The 25,777-nt window shown below is 38.4% G+C and overlaps 8 non-coding genes across 8 annotated transcripts; 3 read left to right on the top strand and 5 right to left on the bottom strand.

Moving 5' to 3' along the window:
- Positions 1-252: 252 nt before the first annotated feature.
- TRNAQ-CUG lies at positions 253-324 on the top strand. Its single transcript has one exon. It is a non-coding gene; the product is annotated as a tRNA-Gln (tRNA).
- Positions 325-2,866: 2,542 nt separating this feature from the next.
- On the bottom strand, positions 2,867-2,948 carry TRNAS-UGA. Its single transcript has one exon. It is a non-coding gene; the product is annotated as a tRNA-Ser (tRNA).
- A 2,075-nt stretch (positions 2,949-5,023) lies between these two features.
- On the top strand, positions 5,024-5,105 carry TRNAS-AGA. The gene has a single exon. It is a non-coding gene; the product is annotated as a tRNA-Ser (tRNA).
- A 4,624-nt stretch (positions 5,106-9,729) lies between these two features.
- Positions 9,730-9,801, bottom strand: TRNAM-CAU. The gene has a single exon. It is a non-coding gene; the product is annotated as a tRNA-Met (tRNA).
- A 228-nt stretch (positions 9,802-10,029) lies between these two features.
- TRNAS-AGA lies at positions 10,030-10,111 on the bottom strand. Its single transcript has one exon. It is a non-coding gene; the product is annotated as a tRNA-Ser (tRNA).
- A 3,429-nt stretch (positions 10,112-13,540) lies between these two features.
- Positions 13,541-13,622, bottom strand: TRNAS-AGA. Its single transcript has one exon. It is a non-coding gene; the product is annotated as a tRNA-Ser (tRNA).
- A 3,653-nt stretch (positions 13,623-17,275) lies between these two features.
- TRNAQ-CUG lies at positions 17,276-17,347 on the bottom strand. The gene has a single exon. It is a non-coding gene; the product is annotated as a tRNA-Gln (tRNA).
- Positions 17,348-24,985: 7,638 nt separating this feature from the next.
- Positions 24,986-25,067, top strand: TRNAS-UGA. The gene has a single exon. It is a non-coding gene; the product is annotated as a tRNA-Ser (tRNA).
- Positions 25,068-25,777: the final 710 nt, after the last annotated feature.

Raw genomic sequence — 25,777 nt, 5'->3', positions numbered from 1 at the left:
TTAATGAAGAAAGCAAGTACTAGGCTCACAAGTAGGGAGGTGGGGCAGGTGGAGGGTGGACACTCTATGGATTCCTATACTTGGCAAAAAATAAGATAAAAAATAAAAATAAACAAAATAATCCCGTCTCAGGATTTTCTTTGAAAGAATGTTGTGAATAGACGTAGATTAAACTTTCTGACTGTTAAAGTGCTTTCAGTAGAGTTACTATAACACATCATGGATAATTATGGAAAAACTTTGCTTATGTGTGGTTCCATGGTGTAATGGTTAGCACTCTGGACTCTGAATCCAGCGATCCGAGTTCAAGTCTCGGTGGAACCTACCTGATCTTTTCATCTTTGATTTTCCCGAGAAAATACTGTCCACCTAAATGAACAAAATCAGTTCTCCCCTGATATCTCCTGTGAGTTCCTGCGAGTAGCGACACATCTATCTGCATCTGGATGAGGTGGTGGAAATGAAATTCCATCCTACTTTAATGGAGTTTATTTTATAAGGAAGAGAAGAAGTATCAGAGGTAAGTACAGGTGGAAGACCCCAAAACCCTACACTCTGCTGCCACTAGAAAACCAACTCTAATAAAAAGCAATAATGATTTTTTTAAAAAACTTTATTTTCTGTGCACATTAAAAAGAATATTTGAAATTGTTTAGTATTTCAAACATAGGAAATAAATACAGCTAATAGTGTTGGATAATGATAATGTACAGTTAATAGCAAATTTCTTTTCTATCCATGACCTCTACTTGCACGATTTCTGACCCTCCTCCACATGGCCATCGAACCCAATTATATCTATAAAATACAGGTAGACACCACACACACACCACGCACACACACACACACACACAGTGAGAAACAAAATGTGGAAAATCTGAAAGTAGGTAACTCTAAGTAAAAGGATATGTAAGACTCATTATTATGTTTTTAAAATATGTATGGATTTAACATATTTCAAATTAAAATGATATTTTCATTGTACTCTTCATCTGGTCGTTGTGTCACCCACAAAATACCAAATATCCATTTTTCTCAGATAAAATGAGTGACTACGGCTATTTCTTTACTAATTATATTCGTTGTATACGTTTTACTTTTTTTCATTTGTTTTTGTACTATTTTGCACAGGTCTTAGGAAATTTTCTTTTTAGTATAGTATTTTTCTTGGACGAAGTGAGACATATTTTGTTTTCCTGGATTAGAAATTTGCAGGCATTTCTCATGGACTAGGTTCTCAGAAGATTCCACCTACCCCACCCGCAAAAAATCTCTTTGTGATACTAGGTTGTGTGAGGGTTGTTGTTTTTTTTGTTTTTGTTTTTGTTTTTTTGTTTTTTAGGGCTAGGTGCAGAGTTAGTGCTAGGTTCAGGATTAGGGCTGGGAGCAGGGTTAGGGGCGCTTCAGCATTAGGGCTAGGTTAGGGGTTAGGGCTAGGTACAGGGTTAGGTGTAGGTGTAGGGTTAGTGCTAGATTCAGGTTTGGGGCTAGTTTCATGGTTAGGTCTAGGTGCAGGAATAGGGCTAGTTTCAGTGTTAGGGCTAGTTTCAGGTTTAGGGTTGGGTTCAGGTTTAGGTCTAGTTTCAGGTTTAGGGCTAGTTTCAGGGTTAGGGCTAATTTCAGGGTTAGGGCTTGGTTCAGGGTTAGGGCTACGTGCAACATTGGTGCTAGGTTCAAGGTTAGGTCTAGGTTCAGGATTAGGTCTAGGTTCAGGGTTAGGGCAAGTTTCAGGGTTAAGGCTAGGTGGAGGATTAGGGCTAGGTTTAGGGCTAGGGCTTGGTTCAGGGTAAGGGCTAGTTCCAGGGTTAGGGCTTGATACAGGGTTAGGGCTGGTTTCAGGGTTAGGTCTAGATGCATCGTTAGGGCTAAGTTCAGGTTTAGGGCTAGGTCAGGGTTAGGGCAAGGTTCAGGGTTAGGGCTAGGTCCAGGTTTAAGGTTAGGTGGAGGATTAGGGCTAGGTTTAGGGCTAGGGCTAGGTTTGGGTAAGGGCTAGTTCCAGGGTTGGATTTTTAAACAGCTTTTTAAAATCACAGCCAACACATATCACTAACTCCAAATGTAGTTACAGTAAAGATTCTCCCCTTATACACTAATCTTATTCATTGTCTGCTTCCTCTCAGCATTGCCCCTTTTTGTAAATTGCTTATTCAAACATTCATATTCAGGTTCTTTTCCATCACAAATCAGTTCTGTGAAGTTCCTACTACTACATGTAAACACATTCCATCGTTCAAAACCGGAGAGTGTTGGTTTTCTCTCTCATAGTGTGTCACTAACTATAGAACGCAATGCATTCACCCCCACCCCAAGCACTGTACTGGGAAAACACTATTTATGATCTTGTTACACCCCTTTGATCTTCACAATATGTAGAATCTACTCTTCATACTCCATCATTAATATATACAGATCACATTTAGTTTGGTCAAGATTGAAGTTTAATTTATTTTTTCTTATATTCCTAGGTACATAAAGTTTCTTTCCCAGGTGAAAATGCAGAAAATGCCTCTATTCTACAACTGTAAAACTCTGTCTTTACTGCACACCTTATTGCTATCAGAAAACTGCACGAGTGAGTTGAAACCAGAAAATTTAAAGAAGATATGGTCAACAGATACTTTCTCTGTGCTCAAAAACTGGCAGCCATTGTTGATTAAAACCTATAGCCATATGGATTAGCCTGATTGTCATAAAAAAGGGGAGGAAAGACTGGGAATTCTTTCCCTTTCTTGTTTTCTTTATTAAGCCTGAGAAGACCCAGCTTAATTTAAGAAAGAGGAAGCCATTAGTGTAGTAGGTGAATATATGTCCAGAGAAATTAGCAAGAGGGGGTGCAGTATGCCACAACGTTACCCCATGGTAAAACCGTAGTCGACAGGATTCGAACCTGCGCGGGGAACCCCCAATGGATTTCAAGTCCATCGCCTTGACCACTCGGCCACGACTACCAACTTGATGTCACGTTAGAGGGCTTAAGTGAACTAGTGGTGAATGTGTGGCCCATTCACCAACAGTAGGTCTGGCAACAAAAAGTTTCCAGAATGAAAAAGCTCATCTAGAGCAAATCAAGAACCAGCTCAATAAAAAGCTCCTAGACAAGCGACTCGGCCGTCGTGGGCGCTGGAGCTTGTCCACTAGCCGCTGACACTCGCGGACATGAACGATCACACCTAATTCTAGGGATCCGGCAAAGGCGAGTTATGAGTTTAGAGTGAGCTCTAAACAGCCTCAAGTCGCAAATACCAATGGGAGAAGGAGCTGGAATGAAAGGAACGTGAGACGAAGGGGCGTCATCTGTGTTTACTTCCAGGGTTAAACTCTAATTCAGGAATCCCTTCCATGGCGTGAAAACTGGCATATCCTTCCAAAAGAACTATTTAAATTGGACTGGGGCGGCAATTTGGAGTGAGAGGCAAGGAGAGAGCGGGACAGTTTTTGTACTAACTGGAAAAGACAAGGCAGGAGAGGTCTCCCACCCCTTCCTTTGGAGGTCACTCTTGTGTCCTAGTGAAGGATGCGAGACAATTCCCAAGTGACTGAAACCTTTAACACAATAAATTTATTTTGAAGTTTATTATCCTTGAGCAGTCTTATTAAAGTATTGTCCCTGACCAGCAGTGTGTGCACCATCTGGGAACTTATGAGAGATGCAAATTCTCTGGCTTGAGTTCAGATCTACAGAATTAAAAACTTGATAGCAGGTGGGGTGGGGTGTGTTGGGGAGATCCAGCAATTTGTTTTAAAAAGAAGTCCTTTGGGTGGTTCTGATGCCGACTGAAGTTTGAGAAGCACTCTCTTGAGAATAATATTAACAAAGAAAAACATGTACTGCACAAAAATCTTCATCTCTCATTGTGATAGCAATATATATATATATTAAAAATGGGTAAATGATTAAATGTTTTTGCCTCATCTACCTAATAGATCATTACAAAGCCATTAAAGCAAAAATTGGGGAGACTTTGTAATTGCTTTGGGGAAATGTTTATGATATAATGTTCACCGACAAGAGCAGGATGCCATAAACATGACTCAACTATGCAAAATTTTTATATGTGAAATACTAGGGGGAGAGGAGGAATACTTTAAAATGTTGCTAGTGTTGGTTTCTGGATTGTGGGATTATGTGTTAATTTTTGGTTATTTGTTTTCTACTGTGTAAAATAAGCATCAAGTTTTATAAGTGAATAGCAGAACAATGTATTTTATTGCTTTATTGGTTATTTATGGATATTGCTCAAAAGCTAACATTTGCCTCAAGTGGTCCTTGGATTAATCATCTGTCTTGTTCAGTGCACTCCATGGTGAAAACGTTCACCTCCAACTTGTTTCTCAAATAATAAATGATAGTTACAGATTGGTAGAATTAATGAAGACTTCTCCACCCCCTTGCTTGTTGGCATTTAACTGGGCTTCCCCACCTCCCACCTTGTCAGTTTGAAAGAATACTGCCATAGAGCACAGTTTCACATTTTTAAGGTTTGAAGAGCTGTTTTATTTGAAGTCTGCGCTATATTTATCCATATGCAGGGGATGCAGGGGGGAAAAGTGTTGAAGTAGGTGGGACAATCTTTTAAATCAAGTAGTTGTGAATTTTCTAAAACTGCTGCAGAATCTTCCACCATGTGTGTGTTCTAAAATTCATTTTATAAATTGATGGTCATTTCAAGGTTTTCAAATCGTTGCTATGCTCATAATTCTGCAGCAAATGTTAGAGTATGTCCTAGTTGTTGGTATATGTATCTCATGAGTCCGCATCAGAAATTGACAGAGCAGGAATGTGGTCTCTTAGGACGTCTCCTGCTTCGTCTGCTTCGATCTGACCATCAGAATAAAGGGTCCTTCCAATCTGAGGAGGAAGTGTTACTTGTCAATTTGCCACAACAGCATATTTGTCTAAATGATGCCAAGGAATAAGAAGTTTTGCTTAATACAAATATACGCTCTGATAGAAAAAGTGACCTTTTGAAGAGAACAGAAGTTCCCTACGGCTACTTATGCTAGTGACTGCCTCACTTTCCATGTAGTCGTGGCCGAGTGGTTAAGGCGGTGGACTAGAAATCCATTGGGGTTTCCCCGCGCAGGTTCGAATCCTGCCGACTACGTCATCTGGAAAATTCTATGGTAGGGAAAATTGTTCGGTTTGGAAAAAAAAAAAAAATCTCTGTTTGAGAGTCTGCTCTTACCTTTCTAAAGAAGGAAACTTGACTCTGATTGTCTTTAAAGTTCCCAGCTCCACACAATCCTAATGGAGTTTTCTTTTCCAGGAAACAGGAAGGCTGTTCACAACAGGAAGGAAGGCTGTTTCCTGCAATCTAAATTCTGCTTAGAATGTAGCTTTTCCTACAGAAAAAACTTGCCATGACCCTTTCTGTCTCCAAAGAATTGTACCCTTTTCAGGGCTCTTCTCCTATCATGTACATCCTTCTTCACATAGAAAAGGAAACTCCAGGAAATCTTGGATCAAATATAAGTGAAACTCAAGACTCATACACCAAGTCACAAACCCAAACTAGGTATTCATAAGGAAACCACTACACAAGTAAAGAAATTAAGTAAAACAATTTTCTTTGTAATCCAACCAGATATGGTCAAGGATGTTACACCAGGCTGACTTCCTGGGATCAGGACTGAGGTGTAGAGAGAGGGAGTAAAAACGAGATGAGTTAAACTTACACAATGCTGTATGTCAATTACATCTCAATAAAACTGTAAGAAAAAAAATGAAGTGAGGTTTTTGGTGTATTCTAAGCACAGAGCCATACTCTTAGATGCACAGTCACACTGCATGATTAATAAAGTATGGTTAATCTATCGACCAAAGGAATGCTAACCATGGTAGAGTATCTTCCTAGGAATTTATAGGATTCATTCTATCACTGCCTCCGCAGCTTAGGGGAGCTTGTCCTTGCCTCTTTTGCCATTCTGCATCTTCTTTTTTTATTTTTGAAGCCTTTAGACATGCCATTCTCCTTTTTTCCATTTCTGATAGCAGTTATTTATGCCTTCTTTCATGATTTGATCAGTTTATCCAAAAGTTTAGCAATTTTATCACCCCTTTTTCCCAGCTAAAAGTTCAATTTTGTAAGTCATCTGCATCTTATGTTTCTATTCTGATGCATTAAATCAGCCGTTTTCTTCATTATTTTCTTCTCTAAGACTTCCTTGGGTAATAATTACCGATTATTTTCTAATTTCTTCTACTGTATCATTAGATCAATGCTATGCTATTCAGCTTTTATTTTATTTTTACTTCTGTAACTGAAGATTTAACTATCCACCTAATGCATCTTTGGCTGCACAAAACATATTTTCATATGAATTATTTTCAATATCACTCTTTTCTATATAGTTTTAAATTCCCATGTAGATAATCTTCTTTGAATCATATGCATTTTGTTATCTTGCAAACATATCATAATTTTCAATTTTTAATTGATATTCAGCAAAATATATTGTGATTAGATGCTAACATTTATCTTTTAAAAGTGTTAGAATTTTGAAAACTTGCCTTATAGTCAGCAAAGCAAAAGATTTGTTTTGTTTTAGAGATTCTATATGTGTTTAAAAATGAGATTTGTCTTCAGAAGTTGAACAGTGTAGTGTTATCTATTTGTAAGTTAGGTCACATTTAGGAATAATATTATTTAAAACTTTTGTGTCCTTATGGGTTTTTTTTTTTTTTTCCCTCTCACTTCTCCCCCAGCCCCCTCACTCCTGCTTTTTTCTTGAGGGATGAGTACCATGCTAAAAATGTCTCATTGTGATTATGGCTTTACCTCTATCTCTAGTTTTATAAATTTTGCTTTATACATTTTAGAAATCTTCAACCCCCTTCCTTTCTGCATTTATCTTCCAAAGCAATGGCATTCTAAATAAAATGCTATTTTATGAAATATGTATGATTTGCAGATACTAAGTGTCATCTTCAATTGTACTTACAATAAATAAGAAGACATCCAGTGGGGGAAAACTCTAGGCTTAAATCACACAGAATTCAGATACTCATAGAGAGTTAAGAGAAAGAGTATTGCATTGCTTCTGCCGTATTTTTTCATGCTTCTCTTCTCAACAAGAAGGAGGTGATGTCATAAGTCAAGAGCTCACAGTAGGGTTTGAAAAGGAGGTTTCAACCACCATCTAACCAGCTGAATTCCACTCCATCCTGCTGGATGTATGTATGTCTCATTCTAGTGTCCCAAAGGTGTTTTGTGAATGATCCACACCCCATGAACCCTATAAAGAAAAAAAAAAAAAAAAAAAAAAAAACGGAGAGAAACTCAAAGAACTGGTTTGACTAGGGTCTCAGCTTCAGGGAGTGGACACACTTGGCTTCCTAATTTCCAAGACTGAGATTAATGAATCACATGTCTGCAATTTAAAGGTGATATTTTTTAAACACCATCATGCTTAAAATCACAATTTGGTGATTTTGAATTTTATTGGTTAAGTTAGATTATTAGACAAGGAAGGGAATTCAAAATGCAGAGGATTCCCTACTTGGTGCTTATGGTCTTACACAGTTTTTGTGAACTCCCTGACGTGGTCTTCATAACTGTATGTTTTATGTCGGGGGACATCTTTCTGTGAGAGAGTTCATAAGTTTTATTCTATATACCTTGGGATTTTTAGTACCCTTCTACCCCCAAAAAAGAGAAGCGAGAAATCTATTTCCTAGTAACTTCATGACCATGAGGTAGGAGGGAGGAGAATTTGCCAGCTGATTTTTGTTGTTTTGGGAAATGTACAAAATGCCTGTAAGAGACTAGACAGACTCCAAACAGGTGTCTTCTAACTGTTTTGTTTTTGCTTTTTTGTTTGTTTGGTTTGGGTCAGGTATTCAAATCTCTGGAAATTCTCTTGCAGGGGTCAGGGGTTATTTTTTTGATCACACCCTATCTTTAGATTTGTCTGCAATCAATGGATTTAGATCTTGGATGCCCAGATTGCACGTTTGATTTTCTACAAATAGAGATATTGCACAATGTTTTCATAGTCAATTTATAAAAGTATAGAATCATTAGGACGAGCTAACGAAAACCATGACAACAGGGAAGACCAACACCATTCCAAAGTATTGTCTTGTAAGCAACTACCTTATTTGGTTTGTTGTTTTTCTGCAGTCATTGCAAGCTTAGAAATCCAGTACAGGACAGGAAGGAAGGATGGATGAAGGGAGGGAAGGAGGGAGAGAAGGAGGGATACTTGGCATTATTTTTCACACACAATCTACAATGGGTTAATTTGTTGACATTTGCTCCAGGAATTATTAAATGAGTAGCAACTAAGCCCAAAGGCAGAGATGGATATGAATATAGATGAATCTGCAAGTGGTTGTACATTTTTTTATTCTTAATTTACTGGGTCCCCAGAAATTCTCCAAGGAACAGCAATCCTCCAGGTGGTGAGTCATATCTGAAGGTGAGGCTGAAATCAAAAGGAGAAAAACAGGAATTTGGACCATAGACACTCAGATTAAAAGCGTCCTGCTTTATCGACTCAGTAGTCCATAATATGGAAATATATGGGTCTTTCCTAAGTGCTGGTAATTCCTAATTCCACTCAGGGCCTTGGGGATCCAGGAGAGGGTGGCAGCTGAACAGATCGTTGTTGATCTCTGCATTGTTGATAATAAATACTTGAAAGTGCAGAGTAAAAGTAGATCAAAGTCGGTCTGGGTACTTAGGATGAGATTGATTCGGAGAATTTATTCCTGGAAGCAGTGCTTCCACCTATATGAGGGGGTCGTTTTACCTCTGCAGAGTCAGGAAAAAAGCACTGAATCATACAAAAATTTGTGGAGGGAAACCGGCTGCCATTTGAGGAAGAAGCAGGGACAAGGTGACGCAGAGGACCAAATCATAAAATATCGGCTTGATGCCTTTCAGGTATGTTGTTGCAGGTCAGGAAGTCCTTGGCCCAAGTGTGAGTTCCCTCCTGGTCCATTACCTGAAACCAAACAAACGGAGGTCGAAGATATTTTTGTTTCAGTCAGTGAGGACCATCTTCCTCAAAATTCACATCGCTCCAATCCTGTACATTTCCCTTCCTTTCCTAAATTTCCACTCAACTGCTCCGCCTTTCCTTCTCTCATTGTGTCTTCCCTTTTGTCCACCCACTCTTCGGCCTCCTTTATTGTCCTCTCCCATTCTTTTTCTTCTTCTCTCTGCTCCTCTTCTTCTCCCTCCGTCACCTGGTATTTCCCAATTGGACACTTTCTCTTCTCCATGTCCCTTCCTCTAGGACAAAGTGGAATCACATTAATCTGCCTCTGCCTCCGCCCAACATATGGAGATTCTCCATCATTCCAGGTCTTTCTCTAATGCTTTCCTTCCATAGTTTCTCTTTACTTCAGCTCATTCAAAGACCGGGAGGACCGGCAACTGAGGAAATAGGTGTGGCCATGGTTATGGTAAGGCTTCTTTGATTCAACGTATATTTTTTGAGCACCTCTAAGTGACAGCCAAGCAAGCAGTGAGGAAGTAGGCAGTTGGGGCGGAAGACAAGTAAGAATGGATAGTGTTTTCCATTATTCTTTGAATGTAGTTGGAGCAGCGAAAATGAGTTAATCCTGTCCCAGGAATACAAGAGGATGAGAATGGTTGTGAAGGTGTCTCTGGTGGCTTTCTTTTGACAACCATTACTGCTTTGTGGATGTTTCAGTAGGTGAAGAAAGCAGGAAGGTCTCTGTGGGCATTTGAGGAAAGAAAGGAGAAAAATTGACGAAGCTAGCAGAGGATGGTTTCGATCCATCGACCTCTGGGTTATGGGCCCAGCACGCTCCCGCTGCGCCACTCTGCTCACGAAAGGTGCTTTTTAATCTTGATTCTTACCCACTTCTCCAACATTTCAATGTTTATTAATATTTTTGTTTTCTCTGTCTTTTCACTATGTCCGCTACTCCAGTATTTCAAACACCCTTAGCAGGTCTGCAACTCCAGGATTTCGAATACCCTTAAGATGTCAAAAAAAAAGGTGCAGACCTGGAAAGGAATTAATTCATCGCTAATTACCAGCTGCTAATCCGCACGTAGTCGGCAGGATTCGAACCTGCGCGGGGAAACCCCAATGGATTTCTAGTCCATCGCCTTAACCACTCGGCCACGACTACACAACAACCTACCCATTTATTAAACTAAATAGCTGTGCTGAAACTGAGTTCTCAAGCTTCATAACACCAAATCACATACCAGAAAGATCGAATTACGTATCAGAAATTGTATCTGCAGTCAATGTTTCCTATTTTTGACATCAGTAGGGTGACTATCATGCTATTGCACCATGTTGGCGAGTAACACTTTATCCTTAGAACTGGAAAGACTCCTTATGTGATGGGTTGTTGGAATGAGATCAGCTTCTGTTCTGTCAGCCCCTGGTGAAGACTCATGAAATATATTCTTGTCAAAAATCAGCTGACCATAGACATGTGGCTTTATTTCTGAACTCTCAATTCTATCTCATTGATCTTATATTACTTTGACACTGTCTTGATTATCATTGCCTTGTAGTTAGTTTTGAAATTGGGAAGTGTGGGTCCCCTTACTTTTTTCTTCTTTTCAAGATTGTTCTTGATATTCTGGGTCCCTTGAAATTCCATGTAAATTTAGAATCAACTCACCAATTTCCACAAAGAAGTCAGCTGGGATTCTGATGGCAATTGCATTGAATCTGTAGATAAATTTAAAGGAAAATTGCCATCTCAACAATGTTAAAATGCAGTCCATGAACATGAGACATCTTCCTGTTTATTTAGATTTTCCTTCTTTCAGCAATGTTTTGTAGTTTTCAGAGTATAAGTTTTGCCCTTCTTTTGTTAAATTTATTCCAGAGTATTTTACCCTTGTTGATGCTATTTTAAATGATGTGTTTACTTTTGACCCTTTTTTCCTCCCCTGTGAAACATGATGAGACTTTCTGAAGCCTCCCAGATGCAGATATCAGGTACTCAGAGATATCAAGGATAAAATTGGCTTAGTATGACAGCTTTTGTAGACAGCAAACTCCTAGCAACAAAGAAGCAAAGCTATGAAACAAACAATTTCTTTAAACTCAGATGGCTGGATTCAGAGACCAGAGTGCTAACTAACGATTATACTGCGGTACCACCTTAATTAAAAAGTCTCTTTCATATGATTCATGATATGATAAAATCCTATTCCTGAATGGAATTAATCTTATTGACTGTGGTATAATAACACAAAGTTAACAAGACAAAGAGCATTATCCCTGCCCTTGTGATTAATGTCCACTAAGTAAGATATTTCATAAACATGCAAGTAACTATAGCCCACATATGGAAAATTTGAAGAAATTGCTTAAGACTGACAGCACAATGGCAGAGATAAAGTGGAAAGTATAAGTAAAATTGAAATCTGTAATTTTTAAATGAATGGGAGTTGAAGGTGCTGATTGAAAGAAAGTTTTGGTTGATGTCTTTCTACCTACAGGAGTAGCTTGTGGAATTATATCCTTAAAGTAGTGCCTATTTGTTCTCAGAAGCAATGCAGTAGTGAAATATAAAAGAAAAAGCTTATCAATGCCCTTAGCAACATGGGTCAGGCAAAGGCTTTGAAAGTTATTTACATTAGGTGGATATGTGCCTGTCTTGGTCTGTGAACATCAGAAATATTCAGAGGCGTGGAGGTAAGCATAGTGATTTCCAATAAAACATTCTTCCCTGTTATAATGGTGAATGTGAATTTGTCATTGGGAAGACAGCTGTTGGGTTCAAGTCAGATAAATCTATTACAACAGTTAGAAGGAGTTTGTTTGGGGCTGACGTATCTTTTCATGTCATTTTATGTGTTTCCCAAAACAACAAAATAGAGCTACCAAATTCTTCTTATCATCCAATGGTCATAAAGTTATTAAGACAGAGACTCACATTATTTTTTGGCTTAAATTCCCATGTATGTAAAATAAAACTTATTCACCCTCTCACAGAGAGATGGCCCTCACACAAAATTAACAATTGTAGCAACCATATCAGGAAGTTCACAAATTCTGTTGGAGAACATAGACACTAGGCTGGGAACACTTTGCATTGGAGAATCTTCTTTATGTCACAAAACCTAATTTTAACTAATAAGCTTAACTATTACTAAACTGTAATTAAGTACAAAGTTGCTGAAGAAATATCCTCTTTGAAATATGGCTTTGTGAGTCATTAACCTCAATTTTGAAAAGTAGGAGGCCAAGGTACACCCATGCCTGAGGCTGAGAACCCTGTCAAACCAGTTCTCAGAGCTTCCCTCTCCTTTTTCAGAGAGCTCATAGGTGTGGGATTTTCACAGTACACATTTGGGACACTAGAATGAAGCATGTGTAGGTCCAACAGAGTGGAATGGAGCCCTGTTCTTTTTCAACCAGAGGTTATTGGAGCCTCTACCTCAGCTCCTTTTCAACCATTACTCTAAGGTCTCCACTGAAAAGAAGGCTTTGATTTGTAATATTCTCCCTTTCTTGTTGAAGAAGGAAGCATGCAAAAGGGAGACAGATGCTAGACAACGTTAGCTCTCTTAAGTCTAAATGAATATTCTGACTTCTGTGTTTTCACTGAAAGTTTACAGCAGTTGCTGTATAGAGGTGGCACTTTCCATTTCAAAGCCGTAGATGTCACATAAACAGCATTTAGTTTAGGAAGTTCAGTTACTTCTGAAAGACTAGCAGATATAGCAAATGAAATGACAAAGATTCATAAAATATATAAGGAAAAATGATGGTTTAATTGATCATCTGCTTTATTGACACCTTTAAGTGGTACCAAAAGAACAAAACAGTTGAAAGGACACTCTAAAGGAATTTACTGTTTAAAGGACAAACATTAATTAGATCCAAAAATAGGGTTAGTTTCTACTACATTAGTTTACATCATTTACAGTGATTTAATAACTGACCACCTGGGCATTAAGGATTGAGAGAGGACTTACACAGTCTATCTCTTCAAAAACACACATGCTAACAGGCAGAATGAATGATAAATATAGAAATAGTTTCTTAGGAGATATATGAATAAAGAGATATGGAAGCACTAGTATTATTGTTGCATTTTCTTAATGTTATAGGAAGGACACGATAAGGGGCACAGAAACAGAGGAATGAAGGATGAATTTGAAGACTTTTCACAGTAGGAGACATGAGAAGGCAATCTTTAAGGATGCCCAGGATTTCAGGAGGTGAAGAACCTGTGAGTGAGACTCCAATAGTGGAGAAGCTAATATTCAATTTATAATTGAGGAACTCTACCTTGTCTTTAAGGATACTAAATCAACCAAAGAGGAAGAAACCCCGACACTACTGAAACAAACAAACAAAAAAAGAGACGTTAGTGAAGCAGGATCCTGGCCTCTGCCTTCCTAGAAATAGAACCTGCAGAAGGCTAACTGTGCCCACAGTGCTGAAATAGGAGTTACCTATGATGCTCTCAAAGGAGCTGTCCTCTGTGCTGGGTCAGAAACGGGGAGCAACATCCGATGGACTTTCCCAGACGCTCCTGGTTTTCTGTTTCTGCAGGGTTGCTAAAGGGAAAGACATCAGACATCGTAGTCGGCAGGATTCGAACCTGCGCGGGGAAACCCCAATGGATTTCTAGTCCATCGCCTTAACCACTCGGCCACGACTACATGGAAGTTGAAACGGTCATTAGTATAAGTAGCCGTAGGGAACTTCAGCTCTCTTCGAAACGTCACATATTTTCTCAGAAAGTGTATTTGTGTCAAGCAAATTTTCTTACTCTTTGGCATCATTTAGGCAAATATCATGCTGTTGTGGCAAATTGGCAGATAACAATTCCTCCTCAGACTGGAAGGACCCTCTATTCTGATGGTCTGATAGAAGGAGACTAAAGCTTTCTATTTTTATTGTTTTTTGCTTGTTTATTGTGCAGAAGCTTTTTAATCTGATGTAGTCTCACTTGCTTATTTTTGTCTTTGTTGCTTTTACTCTTGGTGTCAAATCCAAAAAATCATCACCAAGACGTACGTCAAGGAGCTCAAAATAAATTAAAGACTTGAATGTAAGACCTAAAACCATAAAACCACTGGAATAGGAGAAAATATTTGCAAATCATATATCTGACAAGGGATTGATATCCAAAATATGTAAAGAACTCATACATCTCAAAGGCAAGAAAATACACAATTCAATTTTTAAAATGGGTAGAAGATCTGAATAGATATTTTTCCAAGGAAGACAATATGGCCAACAGGCAAATAAAAGATGCTCAACATCATTAATCACCAGATGAATACAAATCAAAACCACAGTGAAATATCATTTCACACCTGTTAGAACATCTATTACCCAAAAGAGAAGAAATAACAAGGGTTGGCAAGGATGAGGAAGAAGGGGACCTCTTGTGCACTGTTGATGGGAGAGTAAGTTGGTACAGTCACTATGGAAAACAATATGAAAGTTGCTCAAAAAGTTAAAAATAGAACTACAATATGATCCAGGAAATTCACTTCTGGATATTTATCTGAAGAAAATGATAACATTAACTTGAACAGTATATATGCACCCCTATGTTCACTGTAGCACTGTTTACAATAGTGAAGATAAGAAAACAACCTAAGTATCTATCATAGAACGAATGGATAAAGAAGCTGTGGTATACACACACACACACACACACACACACACACACACACACACACACACACTGGAATATTATTCAGCCAAAAAAAGAATGAAATATTGCCATCTATGACAACATGGATGAAATTTGAGGACATGACGTGAAGCGAAATAAGCCAGACAGAGAAAGACAAATACTTTTCATATATGGAATCTAAAAAAAGAGGGGAAAATAAAAAGCTTACACACACAGAGAACAGGTGAGTCTTTGCCAGAGGTGGGGTCAGGGGCCAGGGGAATTGGGAGAAATGGAGGAAGGGGATCAAAAGGTAAATACATTTTTTAAAAATAAATTTGGGACACATCTACTACCATCAACCCTTTCTGCAAAGGACAGATACTAGAGAGCTTCGCAAGGAGGCTGGCACTCTCTTCACTAATCTGTATCTCAAGGTTTTTTGTGAAAGAAGCATCCTTTGAGCCCTTCAGGGAGACTGCAGAGGGGGGATTAGTGGGCATCACATGTGATAAATTCATTGCAAGTTCCCTATTTCTTTTAAGACATTGGATAGCTTTCTCTACCTTATACCACAGAAGTCTTGACTTCCTCATTTACTGTAGTTCCACTGATTTCAGGTTGCAGCTAACCAATCAAGCACACTGTTAGACTAATTCCCAGTTATTCTAGCTAACACACCAAATCCAGAATCTCCATTAAGTGTACCCATATCAATAAATTTGACACAATTCTATGTTATGTTTCTTTCTTCCTGATCTAGAACTCCCACACATTACTCTAGTTTCTGTTGTTATGAATTAGCATGATCTTGCCATTCTTTCAGTATGTAAAATAACGATATATACTCAACCCTGAGTCCTGTAGCCAATGAGGAGTGTGGGAATGGATACTGAGAAGAATCAATATCCCTGTGCAAGGTAACTTCTTCAAGTGAGATCTTTGCCTGATTTTCAAGCAAAGATAGGCTAGTGTTTTTGGATAGAGGATGGGCTGCTTCTGCTGGCAAGTAGAATATTTTTAGGAAGGAACCATCATTGCACTGAAATGTATCCAAATAGACCCAAATGTCCCCTTTCCAATTCTCAGGTCTTGTTTTTCTAGAAGAAGATGAAGGAGAAGAGGAAGTAGAAAAGTAAGAAGAAGGAGGGGGAGGAGGAAAAATAAAATAAAAGATAAGATAAGATAAGAAATAAGAGGAAAGAGAGCTCTAGTATTTGTGGAGTGTCTTCCTTAAGTAAGATACTTACCATGGTAGAGCATAGTAAAGAAGGCCTTACGTTTTTTATCTTACATATAAAGAGACTGAGCTATAGAGTGGTTACATATCTCAAAAATTACACAGCTAGACATCCACAGAGTGAGAATTCAGTCCCAATGTATCCTTTTTCTGTCCTACCATGCTAGTTCCATTGTGCAAATAGAAGAAGGAGGTGATTCTCTGAGGACTACCTACAGCAATTGTTGACATTAAGTTAGGTTGTTTGTCTATTTTTTGAATTCAAGTACTGGAGTTAAGTTAGTTAATGTTTCATAATTGAGTCCTGTTTTAAAAAATAGTGCTATGGGCATCTTAATTAGGAATTGGTGCCAATGAGGCTCTTTGTAGAAGCCTGTCAAATTTTCATGGCTTTATAATAAGTGCACTCAGGGAAGGTGAGAAAATGTACCCAACAAAGGATTTGGGGGCACCGTGCATATATATCAACCTGGAAGCAGTCTCTGATAATAGCCTCCATTTAGGGCTTTGTACAAATTGTATCGTTGGCAGAAATGAAAATATGTTTTTTTCCCATACTCCTGAGGAGTTAAGATTTCTGGTTGGTTAAGATTTCTGAAAATCGAATTACAGTCAGGCAGTTGGTGTCTTCATAAAACAGAATTATTAGTTAGGCTGAAGTATTAGCAATCATTAGAACATAGCAAAGAAAGAAAAGGTTTAAGTAGATGGGGTTTTTTTCCCTTTAGTTTAGCAATTTGCTTTTCCATATTGCTTAGTAACTGAAGATTCAGCTAAGGGGGGGAAAAGACACAGGATAAAGAAGAATTTCAGCTATTAAGCACAGAGTGAAATTTCCTTAGTGTGCTTTATGTGTTGAAATACTATGAATCAGTTAAAGTGTGAATGGATTTTCATGTTTCAAAGGCTTTGGTAATTAATAATTTGGGAAAACTGTTAATTTTATGTATATTTATGTAATATTAATAATTAATAAAATTGAATTAATTAACATAAGAAAATTAATGAGAGAGTTCTTTAGCTAATAGCAGTAGAAAGAACATCAGACGCTATTATTCCCAACAAATGTTTAATTTTCATTAGAAAACAATGAGGAATAATAAGGATGTGATAGTATCTTAATTCTTCTCTTCTAGAATATTTTAAAATAAAGTTTAAAATTATTTTCCATTTTGGCTTTGAGTCTTTAAAGTTCTATTTGAAAATCCTTCCCATCTGGTCAATATAATTTAAAAATAGAATGTATGCTTTGCCATTTTAAACTTTCACAAGGAAGAAAAGCTCCAAAATTATGTAGTATATCATGATATTCATTTATTCACGTTTAATAAAGTCTATAAAGAAAAGGAGAAATGTGAATCGGGGATTCCCTGTCAACCATTCTTAAAAAGGAAACTGGAAAAAATAGGTAAATAGATTAAAATAATTAAAAAGGAAGGACTTCTAGGTTCCACCGAGATTTGAACTCGGATCGCTGGATTCAGAGTCCAGAGTGCTAACCATTACACCATGGAACCCCGCAGTCGCTACTCGTCTTAACACTCTATCCTGATAGGATATATCTTTATTTGTGAAATCAAGTAGTCCTTAGAAAAGCTGAAATTTGCATCTTAGTTTTGGCTATCTGCTTTCCTGGCACACGTCCCTTTTCTTGAGCGCACAGGGCTCCTAGTGCAAAACCCAAGAGCGAATCAGTTTCTAGGGATAGATACGGTAGGTCCGAGCTTTTTAGCGCCCCTCCGCCTTTTCTGCAGCTCGCTGGGCCGTTCTCCACTCGGCCGCAGTCAGCCAGGCTGCCCAGAAGCCGAGGCAGGCGGCTCCGACAGGGCATCAGCCGAGCCGCGCTCCCAGGTTGCTTTGCTGGAGAAACTGCGGGGCTCGCTGTCTCCCGAGTGTATGTCCACGTTGTCTTTTTCGAACGCAAGGGCCACTCTTGGAAGTTTAATTTCGTGACACATAAACTGGATGACTTCATTTGACGTGGTGTGCCAATCAGTCCTGTCCTTGCGGGGCGTTGCCCAGGGGTGATAAAAACCGGACGGCAAAAGATGCCGTATGCTTGCCAGAAAGCTTTCACCTCGTGGAGACCAAAGAGTAAAACACGATTAAAAATGTGAATATTTTCTAAGCAGGGTTTTGTAACTTGGTTCTCACTGAGAAAGCTGAGACCTGTCTCGTTTACGAGCAGCAGCTGTGAGCTTTTCCCAAACTCATCAGCCGTTAAGTTTTTCCTGGTGTCAAGGAGGGGACATGACCTATCCAGGATCGATTATTGTCGCCCCAGCAAGGTAGAGAAACGACAGGAGACGGAAGGATCCAGCTTGTCAACCCGAAGGGATGAGAAGAAAAGCAAACGGTCTTTACACAGTTAGTAATCGGGATTTGAATATTACCAACAAGACCTCTGGAGAAGTATTGGCATTCAGCCAGGACAATTTTTCTTACATAAACACGTATGACATATGGGAGGAAATACTTTCGACTTGAAAAGTCCGCATCGTAACTGCTGGGTTAAAACTGGCCCCTCTCCGCAGGGTTCGTACTCTGTGACGAGAGCAACAGGCGTTGGAATGACAGACAGAACAGCTCCAAGTATCTTAGCCTCTCCATCCCCACCCAATTTCCTGTGACCCCGACCTACTCACTTACCAGGGGAAGACAGAATGAAACTCTTATGCCAAGTGGGATAAATAAAGGTTATTTCCAGAAGCCTTAGGAACAAGAAACACTATAATCATGGTCACTTTCAAAATAATTGAAGGACATCAGGTTCATGCAACAAACTTATAATGAGCATTTCTAAGGGCTAGAGCTTATATCAAGATCTGGGTTCTCTGAAAAAAAAGCTTTTTTTTTTTTTTTTTTTTTTAGTCTTTTGGTAAAATAATAGGCCTGCAATGGTCAAAGCTGGAACGATTTCAGCAACCACACATAAAATAGTATTGGATTATAACCCAAAGCATAGAATAAATACCCATGATTCCTCACTGACATAAGTAAATTATTGAATAAATATATAAATGTGGGAGAAGAGACATTTGGGAAGTAAATAAAATGCCTATGAGTGAACATGAAGACTACAAATTAATTCCTGCAGCCTGGTATCAGCAGCTTCCTTGATGTAGAAAGAACCACAGTCTCTCAGGCAATCTCCTGTACAGAAGAGTTTCAAATAGCATAACTCCCACTCCTTAACTGTGAGCGTTGCATAGTGATTGCTTTCCTAAAAGCACAGTATGGGAAACGGGAGAAAAGAGTAAGTAAAGAAGAACCCTGGCAAATGCTTCAGCCAGGTGACCAAAGTCAACATTAGCAGTGATAAGCCATTTTGATAACATATACCCTTGATGTAAAATAAATGATGAAAATGTCACTTTACCTTGGTCATCTTCCTCCACCTTCCTTCCTCCCCCAAATTCATAAGTCCTGTCCAATGATGAGAAAAACATCAGACAAATTGCAAATGAGATGTGTTCTACAATATACATAACAGTACTCCTTAAAACTGTCAAGATCATCCCGAACAGGAAAAGTCTGAGAAATTGCCACAGCCACGAGGTGCCTAAGAAGAAATGACAATTAAATATAATGCAGTATTGTGAATAGGATCCTGGCACAGAAGAGGGACTTTAGGTAAAAACTAAGGAAATCTGAATGACTTTTGGACTTGGATTAACAATAATATATAAATATTCATTTATTTATGACAATAAATATATCATATTAATGTAAGATTTTAATAATAGGGGAAACTGTGGGATATATGATAACTCTCTGTTCTATCTTCCCAACTAAGCAGAAACTATTGCTTATGGGAATAAGAATCAAAATGTGACCAAATTTAATTATTTCTTTAAAGCAAATTCAGAACTCTGGTTTGCAGCATGCCCCAGTACAATTCCCTCCTCTGTTAACTAATGAGCTACAACGTCAGACTCACTGGTAGAGTCTACACAGCCCACCACTGTCCTAAAAGGATATAAACTTGGAATTAGAGAGGAGAAATTCTTATGCCATTCCAACTGCTGTGCTCAGCGCTATGGACGCAGAAATAAGCAGGATACCTAGCACTGGCTCTGCCCTTGGAGATTTTTGGTTTATAGTGATGAGATAGACTAAAAACTATGAATAAAATTACTCCCACATTGGGAAAGTTAGGAGAAACTACAGATGACTGGAGGCCAACAGCATATTCTTCAAATGAGAATAAAAACTGGATGTTTGAATGTGAGCAGAGATTGAAGATACGGTTTAGAAGGGAGTCTTGGCCCACACTTTTTCATATATAAGATGCAAGATAGGAGCATAGTCTATGGTAAATTGTAGTTAAAGTAAGAGGAGCTATGGAAACGTTTGATGGTGGACTGAGACCACGGTTCGTGCTAGGGCTACAAAATTGCTTTAGAGTCCCAAGTGCCTGGTTTGAACTGTGAACATCAGGGAGCATGATGGGTGAGTTCAGGGAGCACTAGAGATTCCAACTGGGCTTCCACTCTCAGTATAATGGTGAGTTCTCTGCAAGATTCAGGTCGTGTCCACGTCAGAGAAGTTGCTGGTGTTAGTCTGTGGAAACTGGTTTGAAGTCTTCACGTTCACTTATGGATATTTTATTTATTTCCCCCAAACATAATACCTCTGGAAAATTCTTCTCCCCCCTTTTCTCAAGGTAAAGAAATCATTAAAGCAAAGACTCATATCACTTTTTTTTTTTTTTTTGGCTCTGGATTCCAGATCATGTTGAATTAAAATCTATGAAACCCCCTTCTCACAAAGGTGCCCCTAGATACATACACAATCATTTTGCAAACTATTTCAAGGTGTTTATGGAACACCTGAAGTCCATGGACCCTGACTAAGATTCTTCTGCATTTGATTTTCTCATGTAAGGTATCTAACATAGTTTTAAGTAAATAAGAAACAAATTCTATAAGTAGAAATTCAGCATCTTACTACTAAAGTAAAAATCATCTTTTAATTGTGGCTGAAAATTTCATTAGTCTTAGTCTTGTAAATTAGGTCAAATTTTCATCCATGACTGAAGCAAGATACTAGTTAAACCAGTTCTCAGAGGGTTCTTGGGGTGCAAGTTCCTGATAGCAGTTGGGGAGACCTGACTCAGACATAAGTAGGTCAGAAGGAATGGAGAGGAATGGGCTCATTTTTATCACAGGGTATTTGGAGTCTTACTACAGCTTCTCCTTGGCCCCTACTCTGCACTCTCCACTGAGAGGAATCCCTTAAATTCCGATCTTTATGTATCATTAAAGTAGGCATGTAAGTGGAAGGTAAATGCCAGACAGCCATTTTCTTTCATGACTGTCAGTGAGTTTTCTAAATCCTATGTCACTTAAATCTAGATTCCTTGGGCTTTTCCTTGCCCACTCATGGAGGCACTAGTTATTGCCGCATCATAACTATTTCATAAACTATATTCTAGCCAGAATGTCTTACTGCTGCCTGAAAATTAAGAAATAAGGTAGGAAAGACCTCAGAGGGTTTCAGAGGGACTGAATTAGTCAAGTGCTAAAGACACACCTGGGCTACCACCCCACTGTGCTCTGAACTCATGAGTTGGCATCATATCTTCATTGTGAGTTATTTAAAAATTTTACCTGTCCTAAATATTTTACCATATATGTAAAATGCTTAGTGTTGATGGACTTCTTTATCCCTCTTTAACCCTAGGTGGCATAAAGGAAAAAAAAAAGATTTCTTGCAATCTACTTAAGTTCACATTCTAACCAAGTCTTAAAATTCTTTTTTTAACTTCTTATTAGTGTAAGAATCCACTACTGTATATTTAAGTGTCCACTATTTTTAAAAAGATAAAAGAAAAGATTAATTCTGACTGAAAAGAATATGACGTAAAAAAAAGGTAGTTTTGAAAAAAATATCAAAAGTTATGTCTAGAACTGAAAATTTAACTAATAAAAATCTAGAATTTAATTGATTTAAAAGAAGATTACTCCCAGATGAAACTTAAAGACAAGTCAGAAAAGTTCTAGTTTCACGTATAGAAAGTACAATGACAGACATACACAAGTACGTAGAAGATAAAGTTAGCAGGTCTAACTAACATGCACTCATTGGAGTCCAGAAAGTTGAAGGGAGGAAAGGACAATGAAAGGGAGGAATATATGCTATGATCTGTAGGTTCACCACTAAAAGAATAATGAAAGAGTATGCCACTTTCAAGTTAATAGACAGGAAATAATAAAAATAATGTGTAGAACTATTCAATCAATACAAAAGAAGACAAGATATAAAAGGAGAACATAAAAGGACAGGATAATGAACAAAGTGAGAATATTTGGAGGGAAAGAAAACTACACATAGTAAGATGACTATTTTAACCCAAAACATATTCAGTGATCTCTTGATTGGAATGGGAGAGAAGAGAGCTTCTGGGGTGCTGTCAAAGCTCTGTCTATTTCTTAACTTGTGTGGGACCACACAGGTATTCACTATGTGTTGAATCATTGCAGTGTGCATTTATGTCTTATTCACATTTCTACATGTGTGTTCACACACACACACAAAACAGTTTTAAAAAACCAAAAGCCCTTTCAGTCCTCAGGTTGTTTCACTGTGAGAATATGTATAGATGAGTAAAAATTGTAGCTTTGGGCTGTAATAGTGGTCCTAGGTGTCTTTGAAGCAGTTTATTCAGAGTTGATGTCCTGCCAGCACCCTCATGTGGGAGACAATTTTTTTTATCTGTTTCATCACTCCACGCTCAAGTTTCATTCTCATCATGACTGTTTGCATGGTTCTCATTCACAGCCTACAGGAATCACTTTCTTTTTCTTTTCTTTTCTTTTTTTTTTTTAGGAATCACCTTCTACTCCAAGTGCTATCCATGGCATGAAATGAGGTGGAGAGCTCAAGAGGAGAACATCTGACAAAAAAACACTGCTCTCCTCCAGACTCCAGCACTCTTGGACAAGTGCCATATTCAGCTGGGTTTTTGAAACACTGTTTCAAATTTATAATAAAAAGTTTCCTAAATAAACAAGGGAAGGAATAGAAAACTTTATACTATAACTGAGATACTCTGTTATAGAGCCTTTTAATGGTTACTGTTTAGTGCTGATTCTTTTCTGTTCAAAGGAGCAATGTAATCCCTCAACAGTGCAATATATACATTCATTCATTGAAGACTAATTCTCAAACTCTGAACATCAGAGAGGAAGTCTCTTTAGGTCACAACCTTCATCATTGTATCTAGTATTGGACTCCAATATCCCAAATTATTTCTCATATTATTAATATTATTATTACAAATTACACAATACTTACCTTTAAAAGCTAAATGGATTGACAAACCTATTTTTAAAAAATGAACACACATTGTCCTGTCTCAAACCCTCCCCTAAGCTGAATTCAGATTTAAACTCAGTTGTTTTAGCTGCTAGTTCTGTGACTTTGGGCAAGGCACATAATCTCTCTGTGTTCCTCTTAGTTTCCTCATCTGTAAAACTAGAATCAAAAAAAGCACCTACCTCAGGAGGTTAATGAGAAAGTTTGATGAGCTCTTTGAACAGTATGTGACACCTGGTTAGCACAAATGGTTATTATTGTTGCTGTCCTACTATTGCTTGATTCCTCAGTCTTAGACATTGTGCCACTTAACATCCAGGTCCTCTTGCCATCATTCTTCATCTTGCTGTTGGGCTGAGGGCTGATCATTATGATCATTATCCATGGGCTCCATTATCCTCTGGCTTCCAGTTGAGTTAAGTCAAGAGAAAACCCACAAGGGATCTGGAGGGAAGGTGAAGAGTGAGGTTGACATATTTATCCTCTGGTTCTGCTTCTCCAGAGATCACTACAGTCTGTCCCGAATCCTGCCAGGAAACCTCTCTGCACAGCCCTCTCCAAAGAATTCCAGGTCCTCAGGCTCCATCCTAAACTCTTCCAGTTCAAGTGTAGTGAGGTATTACTAGCTCTAGGACACCCTACTATTCTTGTCATTGCCCTGCCTTTAGTTTGGATTACCCCCCTAGGAGAGTTTTATCCAAAATGAATTTACCACATGAAAGGGAGTAACCTCTTGCATGAGATTTTCCTGCAGAATTTAGAAGTACTACAGTAGCAAAAAGGATCTTGTTCCGAGCCCATTTAAAAAAAAAAAAGAAAAAGAAAAAAAGAATCCTGTTCTATTTAAGTCTCTAAATCCAGAAACAATTCTATTAATATAGCTAGGTTTAGTCTGGCATTCACCACCTTGTGTGTTAAGAGAGAGAATGTCCTCAGGCTGTGCTTTCCTCTCTAGGGAAGGTGAAGAGGAATGAGTTTTTCCTGAGGGAATGGAGACCTTCCCAGCATCTTTTTCTTCAGCTCCTGGACCCTCCCACCCCCTCTCACCCCGCACCCCGACTCAAGTAAGGTTTCAAACAGTTCTTTTAAGGCAGGGAAAGGGCAAAGCAGTTGGAAGTCATTGAAGATATTTCTGTTTTAGTGTTTGAAAGCAAATGAGGCTGACTCCAGTTTCTGAATTCCCCAAACTTCTTCCAGTCCGTTTTCAGTCCCATTGGCACTTGCAGGTCTGAGGCTACTAGGGCCACCCTCAGCTCTAAATTCCCTTTCTGCTAGTTTCTGACAAGTACTTGTGAACAGGTGCGTCGACGATGACCCTAGTGTGGCGTTCGAGGGCATAGAAAATTCGAATCTTTTATCTCAAAATTGTTCTTTGAGGAGAGTGGGAAGGGATAGACGGGATTTCAAAACTGTAGAATAGATAAACAAGATTATACCGTATAGCACAGGGATATATACACAAAATCTTATGGTAGCTCACAGAGGAAAAAATGTGACAATGAATATATATATATTCATGTATAACTGAAAAATTGTGCTGAACACTGGAATTTGACACAACATTGTAAAATGATTATAAATCTATAAAAAATGTTAAAAAAAAAAAAAAAGAATTGTTCTTTGAATTCTATCTTCCTCCGCTGAATTTCAGTTTGCTGTGGTTGACTTATTTCACACAAGTGTGAGAAGCCCTGAACGGACATAGGGAATTCTTTGTTCCCAGACCTGACAGTTACGTACCAAAACAGCTTTCACTGTATTTTAATGCATAGGGACTAAACGCAGGGCTGCTCACTGTACTTTCAAAGGCCTTAACAAATAGAGTTTTTGTATAGGTAGTCGTGGCCGAGTGGTTAAGGCGATGGACTTGAAATCCATTGGGGTTTCCCCGCGCAGGTTCGAATCCTGCCGACTACGGTTTTAACCTCTCCTAAGCTAGACTCCTTTGCATACTTCACGCCAATGTCAACCAAAACAATCAAAACACTTGCCCGCTGCGTTTCCGTTACCTATTTCTCTTGGGTCAAACAACCTGCCCTCCAGTTCCATCGACTGTTGTGCCTGAAAGAATGACTTCAGCCTCAAAAGAAAGACTAAGTCTACTACCTAATCCTGATTTGGGGAAGACAATTCCGTTTTCCTCAATCATGACAACTTGGATTTTCTCAGCATCAATGTCACATTCCATCCTCTTCTGAGGTGGAGGTGCTTTCACTGTTACTATCTGCTCTAGGCAATTTAGGATTTACAAGACAGTATTTACTCTAATAGTTACCATTTTTGAACCCTTACTATGTCCCAGGCACTGGATTGGCATTACATGCATTATCTCACTTAATCACTGAAATAACCCTATGTTATTTTAAAGATGAAGAAACTGAAGATTGATTTGCCCAACACTGTACAATAAAATATCTAAACCACTAGCTTTCTTAAACGTGGTTGTGAAGTCACTTTTCACAAGTAATACAGGGAACACTATTTTAGAACCAGCAGTTAGCAGACTCAAGCCTAGTGTAGTTTATACATAGAAATAATTTTAGTATCAATTCCTATTCATCAGTGACTTATTACATACATATTCTTTAAAGTGCTTTGTGTATGTTAACTTGTATAATCCTCACAGC

The sequence above is a fragment of the Camelus ferus genome, chromosome 20 (assembly GCF_009834535.1).
Source record: "Camelus ferus isolate YT-003-E chromosome 20, BCGSAC_Cfer_1.0, whole genome shotgun sequence".
Classification (NCBI taxonomy): domain Eukaryota; kingdom Metazoa; phylum Chordata; class Mammalia; order Artiodactyla; family Camelidae; genus Camelus; species Camelus ferus.
This window is presented reverse-complemented; position numbering and strand designations above follow the sequence as displayed.